The 19,349-nt window shown below is 39.4% G+C and overlaps 1 long non-coding RNA gene across 1 annotated transcript; it reads left to right on the forward strand.

Moving 5' to 3' along the window:
* The first annotated feature begins 470 nt into the window (after positions 1-470).
* Positions 471-19,289, forward strand: LOC138066690 (uncharacterized). Its single transcript, XR_011140063.1, has 5 exons — positions 471-930; positions 14,113-14,197; positions 16,214-16,289; positions 18,466-18,673; positions 19,124-19,289. It is a non-coding gene; the product is annotated as an uncharacterized lncRNA (long non-coding RNA).
* The last annotated feature ends 60 nt before the right edge of the window (positions 19,290-19,349 follow it).

A 19,349-nucleotide genomic window follows, 5' to 3' on the forward strand; every position in this document is an offset into this window, starting at 1 on the left:
AAAGCTCATTAAGCCTTTCAGAGGTTAAAATATAGTATCAAAATAAGATAATGGAGTAATGCTTTATATTATGATGGATAAAAAGTATGTGAATTAAATAACCTATACTTGTATCCCCATTGTATTGTTGAGTTACTTCACTATAGCATAGTGTTATTTATTTATCTGTTCCAACAGCAATTTAGATATTTGAGAAGGGGGAGTGACACAGTTGCAAGTTAACACGTTGAAGCATTTCTGCATTGTGCCTAGAAAAGGGGGAGTGCTTCAGTGGTTCCAAAGGAAGAAGAAAGACTTAGGAAATGAAACAGCAAGAGTGATAGGGACAAACAAATAAAGAGAGAAGCCAAGCTTTGGTGGGCTAAATCCAGTACTGAAAGGTAGATAAGTCTTAGCAAGATTTTTGAAGACTCATACAGGAAACGTATTTCTCACCTTGCCTTATCCTGCCTTACTTTCTCTTTTGCTTCTCTTGCCTTGCCTTGTGTCGCCTCACCTTGCCTTCACTTTTCTTCCCACCAGGCAAACACAATATTTAGATTATTTGAGCACAAGGTGAGTCTGTATGTGCAATGCTGGACTTTTTTTTTTATTGCATTAAAAAAGACAGACTCAGAATGTGACAAGGAGCAAGCCTCCTACTCAAACTTCTCCCAGGAGGTTTGAGTATTTTGAAATAAACAGGGAGAAGCATCCCAGGGCATAGAAGCAGTCTGCTTGGTGCTCCCTAAGCACAGGAAGAATCTAAAGCTGCTTCTCAGCTGAAATTGGTGGGAAATTGAGGTGATACGACCTATTTTTCTGTAGGTAACTGCTTTCTCTGACAAAAGCGTTTCCAGTTATGATGAGAAACAGATGATACTAGTTATATGTACAGCAAGCGTGCGGTTTTCTGTGGGCCATTGATCAGTGGTCATCAACGAAGTCAAGGTAAGTGGTCTTCACTTGAAATCTAGAACTGTATTAAGAATTACTTTTAATATAGCCTTCAAGTAGAAGTTTGATTATAAGAATGTACAGTCATTCTGATCAATCTGAGTGATGGCAGTAGCCATCTTAAGGGTAGTATGCCCCAAAAAGGTGCTGTGGTCCACATGCAGAAAATGACTGGTACAAATGGTGGTATAATTAAAAGTTTATGCTGGTTTAGGTTAAGAAGCTCACAAACACCAAGAGATGAGAGGAAGGGGAAGGTTCTGTGTCAGGATTTTTGGATGTGGAAGTAAAGTAAAACAGAGAGAAGATAGTTAGAACTACAGTAAAGAAGGATCAAGACCCAGTATCCAAAGGACTGAATACTACTACTACTAATATGTCATCTTGGAAAAATTCTGTCATCTTTGGAATACAGGCAATTAATCAGCTTTTCTGGCAATGTAATATTATTGCACTACTTTTCAGGAACGAGCTAGACTTATGGTGCTAGCATTCATTTTCTAGAACAACTAGCTGAATACTCCTTTCACCTCCTTTTTTCCTTTTCTTTCTCAGAAACACCATTTCCCAGATGGAGTTGAATATGTATCATCAATATGTTCTGCCTTCTTGTATCTTATTTTCTGCCCTTGAGTCAAAATCTACAGTAAGGCTCTGTATATTAGATGTATTTATGTAGCTAGATGTGGACACTGGAAAATGCTCACAATTAGTATTACCTGGGCTTCACACTTGAAAACACAGAGCTCCATCAGTAAGGAAGAGAAAACACTGAAGAAAAAAAGAAACTTTTGCTGTCCCCTTTTTTAAAGGGTAAATGATAGAAATCATGTTGGTGAGCAGATACTCCAGCAAACAGCTTTATTAATAAGGCTTTTGAGAAGGTTCTGGTAGCCATGAAGAAAGAATGAACAGCCTAACTCTCCAGGAAGGAAGATTTTCACTATGTCAGTGAATGGGAATTCTGTGCCCTTTTCCTTCAGCCTTTAAAATTATCTGCTAACAAAAGGAAAAAATAAATCTAATAGATTCAGTGTTTGTGATAAGCCAAGTTTAGGTTTAAAATGAGTCATTCCTTGCAATTAGAGACAGTAAAAAGGTATGTAGAATGGTAAAACTACCATGCACTCCACTTTAATATGGCTTCATGAAAAAAACATTGGCCTAGCTAAACACTTAACTAGATTGACAGTGAAGCTGGGATGTTTTGCAATCAGGCATTATTTGATCAGGCAATTCTTGTTGTACTGTACATAGCTAGAGAGTTGCTTTAAATACAATAAATAAAAGTAAAATCTTACACAAGGCAGCACAGCTTAGTAATTGCTGTTTTGGAGCTCACGTCGCTGCAGTTATTTAGCTCAGCATTTCATCTCCAGCTGCAGCACAATTTTTGCCAAATATAGATAAATGAAGTTAAAGTTATTGGCAACCACTAGTTCTGTATCCTTGTTTCGAGTTCATAGATTTCATAGGAATGGCCTTCCTTTATTTTTGTAGCAAGCAATTGTTTTGAACTCCGAACTTCTTCACACTGCAATACAGCATAGTGTTTTCAGTTCTACTTTATCAGACAGATACTGGTAAACAGAGAGAATGAACAGGTTCCCTGTTTGAAAAATATACCACATGAAATGTGAGGGAGGAACAAGCTAAGAAACTGAACCTCACCCAGCATGTTTTAAGAGTTTAATGTAATCTTGATACTGAATCTGCAGACAGTGTCTTTCAGCGCTGGATGTCTCACTCCACAGAGCACTAATTTCATCACTTTGTGTCTTGCATGAGATGGCCTGGTAGCAGGTAGCAGGGTCTGCTGCAGACCGACCCTCTCATTTTGACGTACGGACAGATGACTTACTTATTTCTTTAGATCTTCTGAAGAGAACCCTTCCACCTCACAGAATTTAATAAATGAGACATCAATGTACGATACATACATAATATTGTACCTGTTCTAAGTCACGATAGAAATATTTATTATTAAATTAACTCAAAAACCGCGAAATTTAGAAAGATATCCCTGTTTCTTCAGATTTGTTCCATTCAGTTGCTTTCTCATTCTCACTCACACTTCAAATTTTCAGTTTTACAGCTGATTTTTGTTTATCCATAAACAAGTAAGAGACATCAGGAAGTGCTGATGCTTCCCACTGCCCTACCTGGCTGCTCTTCCTTTGATCTACGGACACTTCTGTTAAAAGGCAATCAGGAAAGATATTTGCTCTGCAGAAAGTAAACTCATAGAGCTTTTATTTTGAATAGATATGCATGGTGAAATGCATACCAAGAACTGCTGTGAAATGGTCTAGATATGGAAAGGAGAAAACATTTGCTTTTTATGACCAGCCTGTAGTTTCTTTCCACAGACCTTCCATATTAATAAGGATGTGCAAATCTTTTGTCATCTGCTACTTTTACTGTGATTGATAACTTCACTTTGGACAACAGCATTTTTTTGGTAAGCTCTAAAATTACATTGGGAGAATGCATGAAGTTTGCCAGGGAGATTTCAAAGGAAACCATTTTTTCAGAATTAGAGCAGGCAACTGTTTAGCCTGTGAAATTTTCCTGATTCATAAAAAGTGATTGGTTTCAGCCAAAACAAAATCTTCTTTTTGTGATTTCTTGTCAACATTACTGACACAGTGAATTTCATTTCGCTTTTTCCAAAATTAAACTTGGGAGGTTTAATGAGGTAATAGCCTTCTACATAGAAAAAAAAACCCAAACCCAAAATACATTGATAGCACAATAGCAGCTGAAGAGCAGATACATTTATTTGCCTACCTGCGTATTATGAAATGGAACATGTATAGTTCTCTAGGTGACACAGAAAGATTTTTCAATAGATGTTATGAAACAATTCAGTTTTCAAATTGCAGCTAGTTTGATATTACTTTGGAGAAGTTCAGCTAAGAACATCTCTTGAGACCAGTTCATTGGCTTTTTTGAAATTCATTGGGTCTCACAGCTTAGGGTATATAACTTCCTCCCACGCTATAAATATAATATTTGCTTTTACAGAATCACAGAATCACAGAATCGTTTAGGTTGGAAGGGACCTCCGGAGATCATCTAGTCCAACCTCCCTGCTCAGGCAGGGTCACCTAGAGCATATTGCCCAGGATCACATCCAGACGAGTTTTCAATATCTCCAGCGAAGGAGACTCCACCACCTCTCTGGGCAACCTGTGCCAGTGCTCTGTCACCCTCACAGTGAAGAAGTTTTTTCTCAGGTTCAGATGGAACTTCCTGTGGTTCAGTTTGTGCCCGTTGCCTCTTGTCCTGTCACTGGGCACCATGGACAAGAGGCTGGCCTCATCCTCTTGACACCCCCCCTTCAGATACTTGTAGACATTGATCAGATCGCCTCTCAGTCTTCCCTTCTCCAGGCTCAACAGGCCCAGCTCTCGCAGGCTTTCACTGAAATCCCTTTTAGAATGAGATTTCTCATTGAAAGGGCTGAAGTATCTTACAAGTAGACTGAACTAGCAATGATGGTTTTTTTCATATAAGAAATGTCAGTGAAAACAATTTTTTTAACTTTTGAAAACTGTTTTATTACTCTCTCTCTCTATATATATATATTTTTTTTATTTAGGAAAAACTTTTGAAGCTCCTTGAAGGTTGTCTTATGGGAAAATGGGTACCATTTCTTGTAGAGAAAAAGAAAAATATTTCTGCTTCACTGAAAGGCAGAGCAATACATTTTCAACACAAAATTTGAGATTAGCTTAATTAGGACTATTGTTTAAGCCTCACATTCCCTCAGTAATGTGTGCTGCTTTATGTATATTTTACAAATGAGTAGCTGGAGCTGTTACTACTTGTCTAGTTCCTAAGGTGAATCGGTGCATTCAGCACAAAAAATAGATTTTAAATCTCCATCTCCTGCTCACAGTACTAAAACAGTTGAAAGAGTACTCTGCTGTACGAATAAGGGAATGAAATGGGAGTCTTTTCCAGTGTGAGTCTCTTTTCTCATGACATCAATAAGTAATAGCGAATAATAGTTTTGATGGTCCAGGTAGTTGCTACAGGATTATTAACCCTGTTACAAGTACCGGTGAAGCTTTTCAGCAGTGAACTCAGAGAGTATTTTTCTGAATGTTTTATTCTAGCATAACTCCAACAAATACAGTTTGTTCTGGTTAATACCAATAAACGAGGTACGAATCACCCCACTGCTGCGTATCGAAAAGGGGATACTTCTTAGGGCTAGATGACTTGTCTCTGGTTCCTACTGTCTCTCACTGGCTGAAGTTTACTGCATCAGACAACTGTACTTTTTCAGACTACTTGTCTGAAACATACGTAGGTACCTGGCCTAGCATATGTTTTGGACCGTCTGAATCTGGTCAGTTTTTGTTAACGGTTGCGTTAGGTAATGCTCCCCAGGTCTCTGCAGAAACCTGCACATGACCAGGCACATTGTGAGGCCCTACGATTTGAGGGTGAAGTTACGCATGTCTCGTGAAGTTCGAAGTTACTAGTTCTCATTCTGGTTATTTTCCTCATAATTAATTAACCTGACGAGAAGGCTGATCTGGTCTCATCAGCCCCATAGTTTGAAAGCAGAGAGTTAAAATAGAGCCTTTCTGATATGGTGGTTGCATTCTTTCTCTGTGTCCCTCCCAGCGAGTGGTTCACCACAGTCTCCTGTTTGTACACACAGTGCTGCCCTCTCCCTTGAAACGACATAAAAACAACATGATGCGAAAATAAAGCAAAAAACTCCCAGGAATGCTCTTCTCCAAAGCACATGTGCACATACAAATACACATGAGTGAGCTCATATACAGGCTCAGGCGAACGCGAGTGTGTGCACATACATGCACAAGCTCACACACTGTCACATTTGGCTCCATAGCCAGCTTGGTTAAATAATGTCAATAGCAGAAAATCTTATGGTGCTGACACTTCCTTTGGCTGTAAAATATTTACTGTTCCTTTAAAACTGTGAATAAAAAAAAGCCAGTCTGTATACCGAACAAGGAGTAAAAAAAAAAAAAAATCCTTTTTTTTATTAGAAAACACTTGAAACTTATCATGTGCAGCAGATGGGAGTAGAAAATGCAGCTTGAAGACAGTTATATAAATATATCCTTGATGTCTGTTTTGCTTTTCAATTTGCAGTGAAAAGTACAAAGGTAGAGTAGAGCGCCAGTCAGGGCTGCACTGTGTCTCTTGATATCCATTCCAGATGTTGGCTAGACTTTGTGGAGCCAGGCTTATGGCACTGAGGCTGGAGCTAGTTGTCTTTTCCTCCAGGTGTGATGCTTCATGCTGATCCCCCCACATGCTAGCCTGTCTTATCCAAACACACTAAGCTCTGTGACAGGCATCTACCACCTTTTTGACCAAAATTCACCTCCCGCCCTCCCCCCCCCCACCCCTTTCCACCCACCCCAACTTCTTTCAGCTTGATGGGCTCTGCAGACAAGCCCACTTGTCCCTGCCTATCATTCTGTCACTTCAAAAGCAAGTCCCCCTAAAAAAATGAGCTCTGACGTGGTTCTCAAATAATGCTAGTCAGTTAGTAGCTGCTTTGAATATTCCTCTTTGTGTTTTGAGAGTGTCTGGAGGTACTATTTGACACCGAGTACGTCTGCCAAGGCTCTAATGGTAGTTCTCTGTTTGTGCATGCTTGTAAAGGATTTTACACTGTAATATTTTAACTCCCTGATTAAACATTGCTAAGCACAGAAGTATATCATAAATCTTGCAGGCGCCAACTCCATTTATCTGAATGTTAGTTACTGTCTACGGTGGGTAAACAAATTACAGCACAGTTTATTACAATATATGGGGCCACGATGTTGCTCTATTAATATCTTGTACCCCCTGGAAATATATTGCTGGCTCACAGTCTGAATTTTCTCTCCTAAACAATTAAAAACAAATTCTGAATGGAGGGTGGGAGGGCGCATGTGAGAGGAGGGGGAAACATCAGGCAATTTCAAGGGGAAACTTGCTGGGAGTAACAATAATGAGCTGCAGTATCAAATTACTGCTATCCTGGGTTTGAGGTCAGTACATATTGAGCTAGTTGTAAGATATTAAAGTAGAAACTTTTCTACTTTGGAATTTATTAATGCTGCTAAAGCTGCCAGCAAAACAGCTAGAAAGCATTTGATTTGGAGAGGGTAGAAACAAAGGAGAATGTTAACAAGCAAGAGCATCAGAGTTTCTTGCTTTCCCAGCTACACAAAGCACGTTTGCAAAGATCATTCTCATTAACACCAGCAGATTTGAGGCACCCAGGTCCTCCACTTGTTGATAGGAGGTGAGCACTAGAGAAGCTGGAATATTTCTAGTCATCTGCAAAAATAAATAGTCACTTTTATTTTTTTATCAATTTGCTTGGCCTACACAAATAATCCCAGTTATGTGGATTTATTGCAATCAATGGAAGCTTTATTTTCACAGAAATTTCTGAAAGCGCAGAATAAATGACTGATTAAAGTAGGAAATTGAGCCTGTAGTAATTCTACTGGAAGGCTTGTAGGAGGACTAGCTCAGTCCCATTTCAGACAGTTTGTGGTATGTTTCAACATAGAGTTAGGAGCCAAGAAAGAAGAGCTGAAAGTTTCAAGAAAATTCATAGTAACTATTAAAAATAATTAAACTTATAAAAGACTGGAACAGGGTCAAGATCAAAATAGCATGTGTAAATCCCCTTACTTTTGATGTTAGAAAAGCGTCACGGCTGCTTGCCCTGGTGCATGGAGTTGTGGCTAATAGGCCAGCTATTACTGGAGCTGTATACGTTCGCGTTTATGCACAGTGGTACAATCCAGCCTTTAACCTTGATGGTAAAATAAAATTAAAAAAACAAGAAATTATAACTCCCCTGTTCCTCACTGATGCCTGCAGGGGGGCTGGCACTGAAGCCTCCGATACAAACTGACAATTCTGACATCATGTTCAGGGGGAGCAGGCACCGCGAGTGTGCTATCTCCCTTGCAGGAAGCCACAAAACGCCAACGTTTTACAGACTGGGAAAGAGTTCATTACTTTCAGGGGCAGGGCAGGATAATGTTCTGATGTTCTTAGCTGGGCTCCAGTGGCCAATAACACAAACACCATCCTTCATAAAAAGCAATCAGGGCTTGGTAAAAATAGAAACTCAAATATTTTGAAAGTTTTTGCATATCGTCAATACTGTAAATCATCATACGAGATTGTTTAGCAACTAGTGAAAATATGTCCTTAACTAGTAAAATTAGACCCATGGAATTTTAGCTAAGCTGTTCGTTTTTATATCAAAAAAGAAGTAAAGCAAAATTCATTGCTGGTCTTTTCCTACTGGAGTCAACTAATTTAGGCCGGGACCAAATTCAGTTATGAAGACTTAAAGAAATGCAAGTGGTATGTTTGTGTTAGTTTGTCAAGATCTTGTTTATATGCATATTCGTTTCTTAATTCAACAATGTGCTCAGCGTTCTGGCCTGATCCAGCAAAGAATTTAATCACATGTGTAGGCATGTAGGTGATTTCTTTCACATCAGCTAAACTATTTATGTGCTTAACTCTAAGCACCTCGAAGAGCCAAGCCTGCAACGGAATTATTTCTTTAAAAATGCCATGCAGAAAAAGCAATGCAGTTCACAAAGGTACTGTCAGGGCATGTACCACCTCATGACTGCAAAGAGAGCCCGAAGGTGCCGAGCCCAACTTGCTCATGCTTTAATTGACTTCATGCACGTAAAAGGCTCCAAGGATCTCTAACAAGGTGTTTAGGATACACCTCTCGATCACCAAGGTGGAAACTTCAAATAATACATCTTGATTTCTAAAAGAATAGGAACATTTAGGAATAATACTTGATTGTGCACCCTGAAATATTTTGGGTAATCAAACCAATACTTCAGAACGTGTTGCAATCCTGGAAGGACTCACCCTATGCTATCCTGTAAAGTCGGGGAGTGTTTGTCAGGGGGATGCCAAATAAACCAAAGTGTAATTTCCTGTAGTTGAACATTTGCACCTCAACTGGAACTGATTAGGAAAGTTTAAATCTAATATCTGGAAAAAGAAGGGCAGGAAGGGTCACAAGCTTGCAGAAGTTTCTTGGAGAAGTCAGTTAACTGTGATCTCGTGAGAGGACCCTATGGAGACATCAGAAGATCTTTTGGCAAAAGCTGAGAGCTGGGAGAGCAGCGTAGGAAAGGAGGAGGAGGAATGAACCTTTTAGAGCTGGAAGTACAGAGACCAGCAAAACAGGTCACTAGTTAAGTGCAGGAAAAGGCTCAGGGTAGGACAGTAAGGGAGAGTTTGCCTGCCAACTTCTCACTGGAAGAGTGAAAAAGCAGAAGGGAGTAGAATAGCTGGTGTGTTGGCCTCCCCAAGAAGCTCTCCGTAGCAGGCTATGAAGAACCACTGAAGGGCTTGCCTCTTGACTAGTCCTGGAGGGAGGATGAAAAACTTCATGGTAGAGAGCCTGAGATGAGCAAGGAAAGACAATCAGGGGAAGGCCTGCAACAGCTTTTAAAATAAGAGAACTGAAAAAGAACTACAGGTAACAGCAAAAAGTGCTGCCGCTTGGGGTATTGTACTGAAGTACGCTACGGATTTATGGGTGCAAAGGACATAGAGAAAATGGCTTTATGTTGAGACTTCAATAGCTATCATACACTGCTAAAGAAAATGAAAAGGCTCTGAGTTAGGATGGCTTAATCCCATGATATCTGACAAAGATATTCTGGAAGCAATAAAAAAGGGAAAAGGTAAATGGTAGTCCTGCCAGACTGATCTGTTATGACATGGATTATTTATTCTTTTCACCCCTTTTTCAGAGATGGGAAAAAGAGCCTTTTAAGAATCTGATCCGTCTAGCAGATTTCAAGTTTGGGTGTCGTTCATGCTGTAGGCAACTGACTTCATGATTCCATTTTTGCATACTCAGTGACAAGGGGCAAGTTTACCAAAGATCCCAAGAGATTTGAATGCCTATCTCAACCTTGGATGATTCCACTACTCTTTATGCAGTATTCAGTGGCATAATCATGGACTAGTGAGCACAATTAGGGTTGTTAGAAGGGACTGTAATGTTTATTGGTACTGTAATATTAAACTCTGGTCTGACTGTGTGCTGGATTTTTGAAACTATTCCACAAATATGTTTACTGGCAAAAATATTTCCATGGTCATTCTGTAGTAATCATTTCAAATGTAATTGTCAAATTCACAACTGTTAGTATTTGCAATGAAAACCATATTACTTGAATCCAGTCAGGACACAAAACCCATTAACACAGGATCTAATGTTCAACCCCAATTTATATGGCTTGGGCGTTTTCAAGCACCTTGAGAATTTTAGGTATCTCTTAAAACAAAATCACACGGGCAGTAGTGTGAATCTGACCCAAAATCAGTGTTGGTTTTTGCTTAGACACGAATGGAGTTTTGGATCAGGTGTTAGAGCAAACATACAATTTGAAAGATACGTTCATTAATCTTTTCACACTATTTTCTCAAGCTGTCTGGAGTGATGGTGAGTTTTGAGATAGGGAGAATCAGATGAAGTAATAGGTAAAAGCTACTTCAAGTGTAGTGGCCTGCATGGTAGAAAGCATGGAAATGTTCATGAGAGAAGGAAATGAGCCCATGGTCTGAACCACAGATGTAGTGACCAGTTAAATTGATGAACAGAAAATCAGTCAAGCAGTACTGAGCACGAAGTTACAACATCTGGCAATGAAGTAACTTATCTACACATCACTAGAAGGTGGAATGATATAGCATGCAAAATATCATATTGTTTTCATAGTACTCCTACTTTCTTTAAGCTTCTATTTTTGCCTGCTATTTGAAGATGCAGTGCTAGATGGACCTTTGATTTGACCTTTGTGCTGCTGTTGTCAAGGTCAGTCACAGGAATTCTCAGTTATGCAGATTTTCATAGATTTCCTGAGTTATTAGGACAGTCTCCACAATTCATGGAATTCAAGACTAGCTTTGAAAAATTTAAAGATTAGCTTGCATAGATTAATTGCTTGCTGGGAGTACTTTCCTCAGCTATACATTTTACTATGAATTCATTCTTTGTCTTTGTGGTGAATTTTGTATAGACTAATTTATTTTATGAGTTTTACTGCTGAGACTCCTCTTGTATCTTCCAGGATCTGTAAGTATAGGCTTCCTCACTAGATAGAATTACATCTGCATTCATTTTTTTTTTCTAATTTCAAGAATGTAAATGAACTTTCTATGTTGTGAACTATGTCACCTAAGTTCTGCTCCTGCTGAATGCTGAAAAAAACCCATGTTGATTGCATGTTTCAGCTCTCCAGGGTTTTAATGCCCTCCACAGAAGATCACCTTTCTCCACGAAGATGCAGGGAACCCCAGGGATATTTGGCTTCTGACTTAGATAACTTCATCAAATGGTTATAGTCAGCACAGAGGAATCGAGGATCATGTGATTCCCTTTCATCTCTGTACTTTTAGGTTGAAAGCAGCTGGGAGGGGGTTAAGGGTGGACTGATTCCCATCTGTTGTGATAGTGGGGAAGGGTTATAGAGCAGCAGTGGGCACATCTGCCTGTTCAGGGAAGTTGCAGGCAAAATGCCTCAGGCAGCACTGATGGAGAAGGCTATTAAAACTCTGTTACACTGATGCTAAGTAATATAGTGTAAGGTGTCCCCAGTAACAGAAACCAGATTGAGGGAGGGGCAGTGTCTGCACTCACAATCTCTCTGGTTTCTCTGTGGCCATGAAACGCCATAAGACGCCCCAACAAGTCTCCCTGCTACACTCAGGAAGTCTGAGTGGATCCCAGCTGGATAATTTAGTGTAGGTCAAAAGGCTCCTGCACATATTGTACCCTGGCAGTATGCTTGTAAGCAACCAAAATTTAGGCCTGTGTAAAGACTGCTGGTGCTAAAACAGATACTGCAGGGCAGGATTACTCTCATGACTAGAACAAGGGGAACTGGTGTGCTAAGAAAAGGATTCATAGCTGCAGGCTGGGAGGGAGATGAACTGATTTACCAGAAGTGTGAGTATATTTGTCACAGGCTTGATAAAACTCAGTCTTCTTTGTACACTCCAAGTTGCTATATTTGGGTAATATTACAAGATATCTAAATGTTTTAAACTTTCTTATGCCTCATTAAGATTTAAGCTCTCTTTACGGTAGAGTTTCTTGATATGGTTTTTATCTACTATTGTTCCATGGAAGCAAGACTCCTACAGCCCATCACTTCCTCCCCTACTTCTCCAGGCACATCTTTCCTCAGAACTCTACACTGTGGTTGGCACAGACTTACAGTTTCCCAGCTCAAAGATATGTAATAGTTGAGATGAACAGAAGCACGGACTTTGCAAGGGTTGCAAAACAGTCATGTCTTACTTCAGTTGGCCTAAGAAGTAAAGATCTGTGAACAAAACATTTCCTTCCATATTCAGCCTCCTGCTTCAGCTTCCTCCTTGCCTTGGAACAATTTTTTGTCCTTAGGTCAAAATTTTCTGGGCTGTCCATGACACTTTCCCAGTTTCAAGCCTGAATCACAGAGTTTTTTTCACTTCTGCTGCTAGCTGTCTGCCCCCTCTTTCTTCCCTCTAAAGTTATCTCCAAAGAAGTAACTTTTATAAGCCCCTTTCCTATACTTCAGGTGATCTGTAGATCAGTCTTATCAGATCATCTACTTCTTGCTAACTAACCAGTAGATAAATTGTGACCATTCCTGGAATCACACTTGAAATAATTGTTTGCTCTGGATAGATGCCATCTTCTATCCAAGTGTGCTCCATTTAAGTGGAGGATTAGCAAAGTTTAATGGCTCACTATTTTTAGCCACCAGCCAGGTGCAAGGAACTTTTCTGTCACCTACTATGGGTTTTATTTCACATGGAAGCAAAGGATCGGTGAGAAGGGACTGAATGTCACATTCCTGCTGGAATTTACATCTTGACAGATTTCCACATGAAAGATCCCCATGTCAAGGAGAAATCATCAGGAGACAAAATCCCGAAATTGTTTCAATCTGAAATGCTGTTTAACCATAAGTCTCAAAATTATCACTGGTAGGATGCATTTGTTTCAGATTTGAACTAATAGAATTTATTCACTTTAAAAGGATGGTCTTACAGAAATGTAAATTTTCTGCCTAAACTTGGAATGCAACTGTCTCTGCTAGTGATCTGAAGTCAGTCTCTTGCTCTCTCTCTGATGCAAGCACAGCCTCAGAAAATGTTGTCTAGGATGGAACACAGTGATATCCTGTGACTCCACTGTATCCTCATCACTGGCGGTGTCTTCAGGATGCTATCTCGCTCAATGTCCATTAGCCCAGAACAGGGCTGGTTCTCTTCCAACCATCAGTATCAGAGATCAAGTCTAGTACTAGTATCTTTTGCCTCACAGGACCATTACTGTTATTTATTTGTCAGCGGTAAGAATCTCAACATATCAAGCTAAAAATTTTTTTAGGTAAGATAGGAATAGTTTCTGAATTACCTGATCATTACATGCCTTGTACTTGAATGCATGCAAAGCATAGACCCAAGCTGAATGGGCAGTCCACGGACCCGACTGGATTGGAGTTAGCATCTTCTCATACAAGATTGGAAAAGAATGAACTTTAGAAATTCTACTTCAGCGGGTCCACATCCTGAAAAATATTTCATCTAGGATTATAGTGGAAACACATTGAGTGAAGAGATCAGCTAATTGTTATCACTGTCATTCTTATGTAAAAAATGCCTTCAGCTGCCTATGTGAATGGAATTAGAACATAAATTCTTGACAACTTTAACACATGCTACCTGAATTCCCATCTGCTTAGCTTAAGAACAAAAAGGAGGGGTTCATTAATGCAGTATTGAATAAATTAGTCGCTCTGCTATATGTGCTAAAAGGCATTACAATATTTAGTGCTTTTTTCTTTTTTTTTTTTTGACTGTATCTTAAGAAGCCTGCTGTATTTTTCATATGAAAACCAAATAGCAAATTGGATCTGCATCTAACAAAAGAAATTCATGTTTTGAAGTTGCAGAGTGGTGGCTGACCACTCATACACATGGGCTGACTAGAAATGTTGCTTAGAAACACCACGTTATCAAAGAGAACCCAACATCAGGTTGGAGTGTTTCCCAGACAGCCGGTTAGTGGTGATAATTTGCAATGGAAAATTCTAATATCTGTTCCAATGTTTCTTTATTTTCTAGATCTTCTTACTTTTCCCTCTTCAGATTATTTGTCATTTCACCTTGCAGTTTTGTTCAACCCTTTGATTTGGAAGATAGTATAGAGGTATGTGAACTCTTTTCTTTACAAATCGGTAAATGAAGAGCTTCAGCAAGTGTTAAGAAAATGTTGTTCAGCATTGTAAAATATATGGAAAATCCATGATGAAGGAACTGCAGTGTAAATTAATAGTGTTGCATGAAACTGACTTAGCTAGCTTTAAATGTATTATTTTCTCTTTATTCCTAAACAGTAACCACTTATCTTGGACTTTTGGTTCTAAAGATCATAAAAGAATTTACCGATTCTATGCAAAAAGAGGAATTAGCTTACCTACCCAAACATTGCAATAACCTCCTGAGTAGAACATGAGAATGATTTTACATTTCCAAATCAGAAGCAAAGAATTTGTCCAAGCAGAGAAAAAAAAGAATTGTATTTGTCTTGTGCTGTGAAAGTGGGAAGATTCAACAGGCTTCAAGCACATTGGAATCCAAAGCAATTTCCCATTGGGTTGGACTGCTGTCAGCTCCTCTGGACTGTGCTGGGACCCACAGCATCTAGCATGGCATCCACCATGGCTGGAAATAGAAGGAAATGGGTCTCACTGAGATGTATGGAGAGAGGAAGTCTCTGAGCCAGCTGGTTCCTAGCCTGTTAAGTCTTATAGATACTGAGTTATGCTTTATAGACAATACCTTGTCCCATTTGACTCAGCAGAGTGGCTTCTAACCCAAAGCTGAGCCCTTTGTACTGACTCAGGGGGAGGAGTGCCATCTACTGAGTCTCCCACATACTACTGAGTCTCTGCCAGGGTTTGTCTGAAGGTCTTCAGGGGAAGTGCCCAGCTAGAGTACAGCAACTTCTCTTTTTCTTAAGAATCGTTTTTATCAAGTATACATGGTAAGCTATTGGACTTCCCTAGTGGCCCTTCTCACCGCTAGGCCTAGGTCTTTCCTCATTCATGCTTTTTTTTTTTTTTTGATTCAAATTGAAATATGCTGCAATAGAATCAAAGCTGGCTCCCTGGTTAAAAGAGGTGGTAAGACTCGGAGACTTTTATACTTCTCTCCTATCTTAAAATAAGGCACTTTCCTTCCTTGAAGGCGCTACAGAATCATAGGCAGACAGACCTCAGCCCTTTTCTAGCCCTTCCTTTACATTTCAAGTCTATTTTGAGGAACAAAATAGTAGTTTAAGTTTAACTGACTGGAAACCTTGAGAATGGCAAAAGTGTCGGGGGAGGTGAGTTTAAGGGGTTGCAGACCCTGTGTACAATACATTGTATTTTCAAGATCACACAAGGGCATGCATTTCCCCATTACTATAAGACTACTGCCAGTTGCAGCATAGTAAGCACAAACTGAAATGTTTAGGTTACTTACAATATAAGTGTCCGCTGCCAGAGATATTCTTCATGTGGGAAGGTGAAAATGGTTTGTGAAAACAGCGAGTAGAAAACAAAGATGGCAACAGAAAGTGAGAAAGAGGCTGCAGAAAGTAGAAAAATGCAGATCCACATTTAGGATTTCCGTATATTCTAAATTACCAAAATAAGGCACGTATAGTCTGTATCATAGATATATTAATTATAATAATTATTAATTATATTAAGGTATATTAATTTTCCTAAAGCAAGTTAGAGGAGGTGAGTTACTTAAATGAGAACAAGTGAAAGGCAGTATGTCAACATGTAGCAAAAGCCAACACGTCTCAGAGCTTTCCTTGGAGCTCTCACGCTGATTCTGGTGTCCACGTGCTGAGTCCCACAGCCACAGGGTAGCATTAAACCCTTTTACAGATCTCTTACTGCTGTTGTTGCTCATGTGGCTCTTAGAACCTTTTGCAGGTATGGCAACGTGACCGGTCACTGCACCGGGACGCCCTCCTGTCCTTGGTGGGAGCGCTCAGGTCTAGGAGTAAGGAGCAATGCTGACCTCGTTCAGTTCAGCTGACCTCCAGTTCTGGCCTGCAGCCAGGCCTATGTTACTCCTGTGAGCTAAAGCATGCCTGCAGATGTCACAGAATGAAACAATCTTTCATTGTGCAGTAATACACACTTTCACGTCTTCATCCATGCAGAGCTGACCTGGATCCAGGCTGGCTTCACGACTGCACGAAGCACAGCAGAATCAGTGCTGTGTCGATTTTGGAGTAGGTATGCCATGTAGTGTGGTAAGAATTTTGTATTTTCTCTTTCAGACCAAGCCTGGATGGCTTTACAATGCTATACTGCAGCTACCGCTATCAACTTAGAGTATTAGTATTAGTATTAGTATTAGTATTAGTATTAGTATTAGTATTAGTATTAGTTCAGGCGACACTGTCCTGAACTTGATGGCATGATCTAACCATGCCTTATGTCATACTAAAGAAAGGTTATCCAGGCAGGGAAGAGAAACCATCATACACACTTTAGAGGGCCATTTATGCAGCTGAGGTTCTCACTCTTGCCACTTAGCACAGGGAATTTCCAACGAATATTTGGATTCAAAACTTCAAATAAAAAAAAAATCCTTCCACCCCCCCCCACCAAACCCAGACTCTTAAACTAATGCACAAGTGCAAGGGAAATAATTGATATCTATGTTGACATCAGCTGATATCATCAGGAAGATGCCAATCAGAGATGAAGAGGTGAAGAGTCAATCTGATGATAACCATCTTCACAATAAATAGTTTGCGTGACTCATTCCTGGGCATGGCAATGAAGTGACTGGGGCTGCACCAGCTACAGCCTTGCACTTACCATGACTCTGGCCCCATCCGCTGGCCTTAAGCAGCTGCCTGCCACTGTTACAGATTGATTTATCTGTGACGACGGTTAGAACTGCTCTCAAGGAGAAACAGCGTAAAGACTTTCATTTGTTCTTTAAGTATCTTAATTATTTCGTGTTTCTTAACACGTTATGACATATTCATAACTTTGGGGAAACAAAGAAACCCATCGCACAGTTGTCAGTGCATTGTTTTGAGAGCGCCTGAATTCCTCTAGGATCTCACCTTAGGCTACACTTGTATACGTATATACATGGAAATAAATATATACATACACATATAGGTGCATGTATACACATACCCATATGTACCTGAATTTTTTAGACTTAATACAGTCAATGATGGTTTTCTATTGACTTCAGCAGGTGAGGATATGGCTAGTCTTTGTCTTCTATCTAGTCTTTGTGCTCATTAATGCTAATCTTTTTTTTGAGACTTAAACTGTGTTCCATATATGCTCAAGTTTTTGTGCATCTAAAGTATTTTTGTTTGTAAAGACACACACAAATTTAGTCCTGTACTGAGCAGAAGCTGCTTGCTAAAAGAATACTTGAGAAGAGCCCTTGCCCCTCTAAATCAAGAAATAGCTAAGATATTTAGATACTTGGAGTTGTGACATATTCCAGAAATGACCTTTTTTTTTCTGAAAAAAAATCAGTGCTAACCTAGGAGCTTTGTTTTATGTCCAGTCTTACTAGCTGTTTACATTCATGGAATATGGGTCATTGCAAATATACCTTTGATCTGAAACAAACCAGATTTCTCTTAAACCATTTATATTTTTCAAGGAAATCATAGTCTTTTTTTCTCCAGAGTTGTAATTTAAATAATTTTTTTTTTTCTGAGTTTCATTTCATTTCATTTCAAGTTTCATTTTCAAGTGGATGATTGAAAAAAATGTTACTTTCCATTAAAAAGGTTAAGCATTTGTGAATTTCCTAGCAATGCAAAAAAATCCTTGTTTCCAATACTTTCAATTTTGTTGTAAAAATTTCTACATCTCCTGTGAACTTGCTCATGAACCATAGAAATAACTTTATTCTAAGAATAATTCTTTTTGAAACAATTTACAAGTAATTTGGGATGCAAATAGGTTTGAATATAAACTGTCATTGCTGTTTAAGTAAGTGCTTTTGTGTCATATAATTTTAATTTTAAAATACCGGTGCCTGAATAGGACTTTGTTCTTGCAGGGAATCACTAGGTGGTGCTATTATACATAGTCTACCAAGTCATTTTTCTGTGTTTGAGCAAATGTTCAGTCTTGAGAAGACATACATAGAGGATGCTACTTTACTAGAGAGACTTGTAGGAGTGACAATGGCATTTGCTTTACTCTGCTTTTACATCCCAAAGTTTTCGACAAGGTTGCTTACTGCCAGCCAGGCTTTGCTATCGGATTTTTAAAAAAGCATTTAAAGCATTTTAAAAGAAGAGACATGCAGTATTTGTATTCAGTTCAGGCCTTGCTCCTTAGTGTTCATGCATATATAGAAGTAAATATGTTACTTAGAACATTCCCAGACTGTTCCTGACTTTTGTTTCTTAATTACTAGGATGCTGACCTATGAAGTCCTAAAGACAGTACCGCTTGGCAAAGGCGAATGTTCATTATCAGAATGAGACACTCACGGCCCTTCTCATTAAGCTGAATTATGTGTTGTACACCTACACACTCCAAATAGATTTGGACTATTGACATCATCAAGGGATGTGTGTCTTTCCTCTCAATGGGTATTGAATTAAGCGCACAGGAGACAGCAGGTGAATGCAGGCACCTTTCCTTTCCCTAGAGGAGTGGCTGGGGGACGAGCTGGAGCCCTGGTGCCAGTTCGCTTGAGCACCAACTTATGCCACTGCTGGCACTAAGGGTGCAAGTAAGAAGACTGTAAGAACTTCCCTGCGTAGGGTGGGTAGAGAGAATGAGAGAGACAAGACATTTTCATCCAGAACTTGCAGCCCAGCTCAGAATTTCTTAAACTAGATGTGCCTTTGCTCTGAAATGCTCTTACACAGTGCGCATAGCATTTATAGAGGACAATTATTTACCGTTATGCTTGGTTACATGCTTGGCTCACGTGAATGAAATCTGTGCAGTGGATGAGCTATTTTACTCTATGATTGTGGTTCTCCATAGAGCTCTTTTGTGCTTAGGCAAACTGTACTTAAACCTATAGTTTTACACTTAGCCACTGTGCTTGCTTTGTTTTTAAGGAAGAAGAAACGCTGACTGCTAACAGCTACAACCAATGCCACTTATTGCTGCGTTTTGGATACATGGTTGCTAAAACATCAGTTATTCTGAGACATCTGGTTCTAGGTGTTTCAAACTAGGATTGTCAATTGGTGAAGTCTTCTAAAACACCTAGCTTTGATGCCTCACTTACTCCTAATCTGTAAAGTAAGTGCTCATTTACTCCTAATCTATAAAGTAAGTATA

The sequence above is a fragment of the Struthio camelus genome, chromosome 3, assembly GCF_040807025.1.
Source record: "Struthio camelus isolate bStrCam1 chromosome 3, bStrCam1.hap1, whole genome shotgun sequence".
Lineage (NCBI taxonomy): Eukaryota > Metazoa > Chordata > Aves > Struthioniformes > Struthionidae > Struthio > Struthio camelus.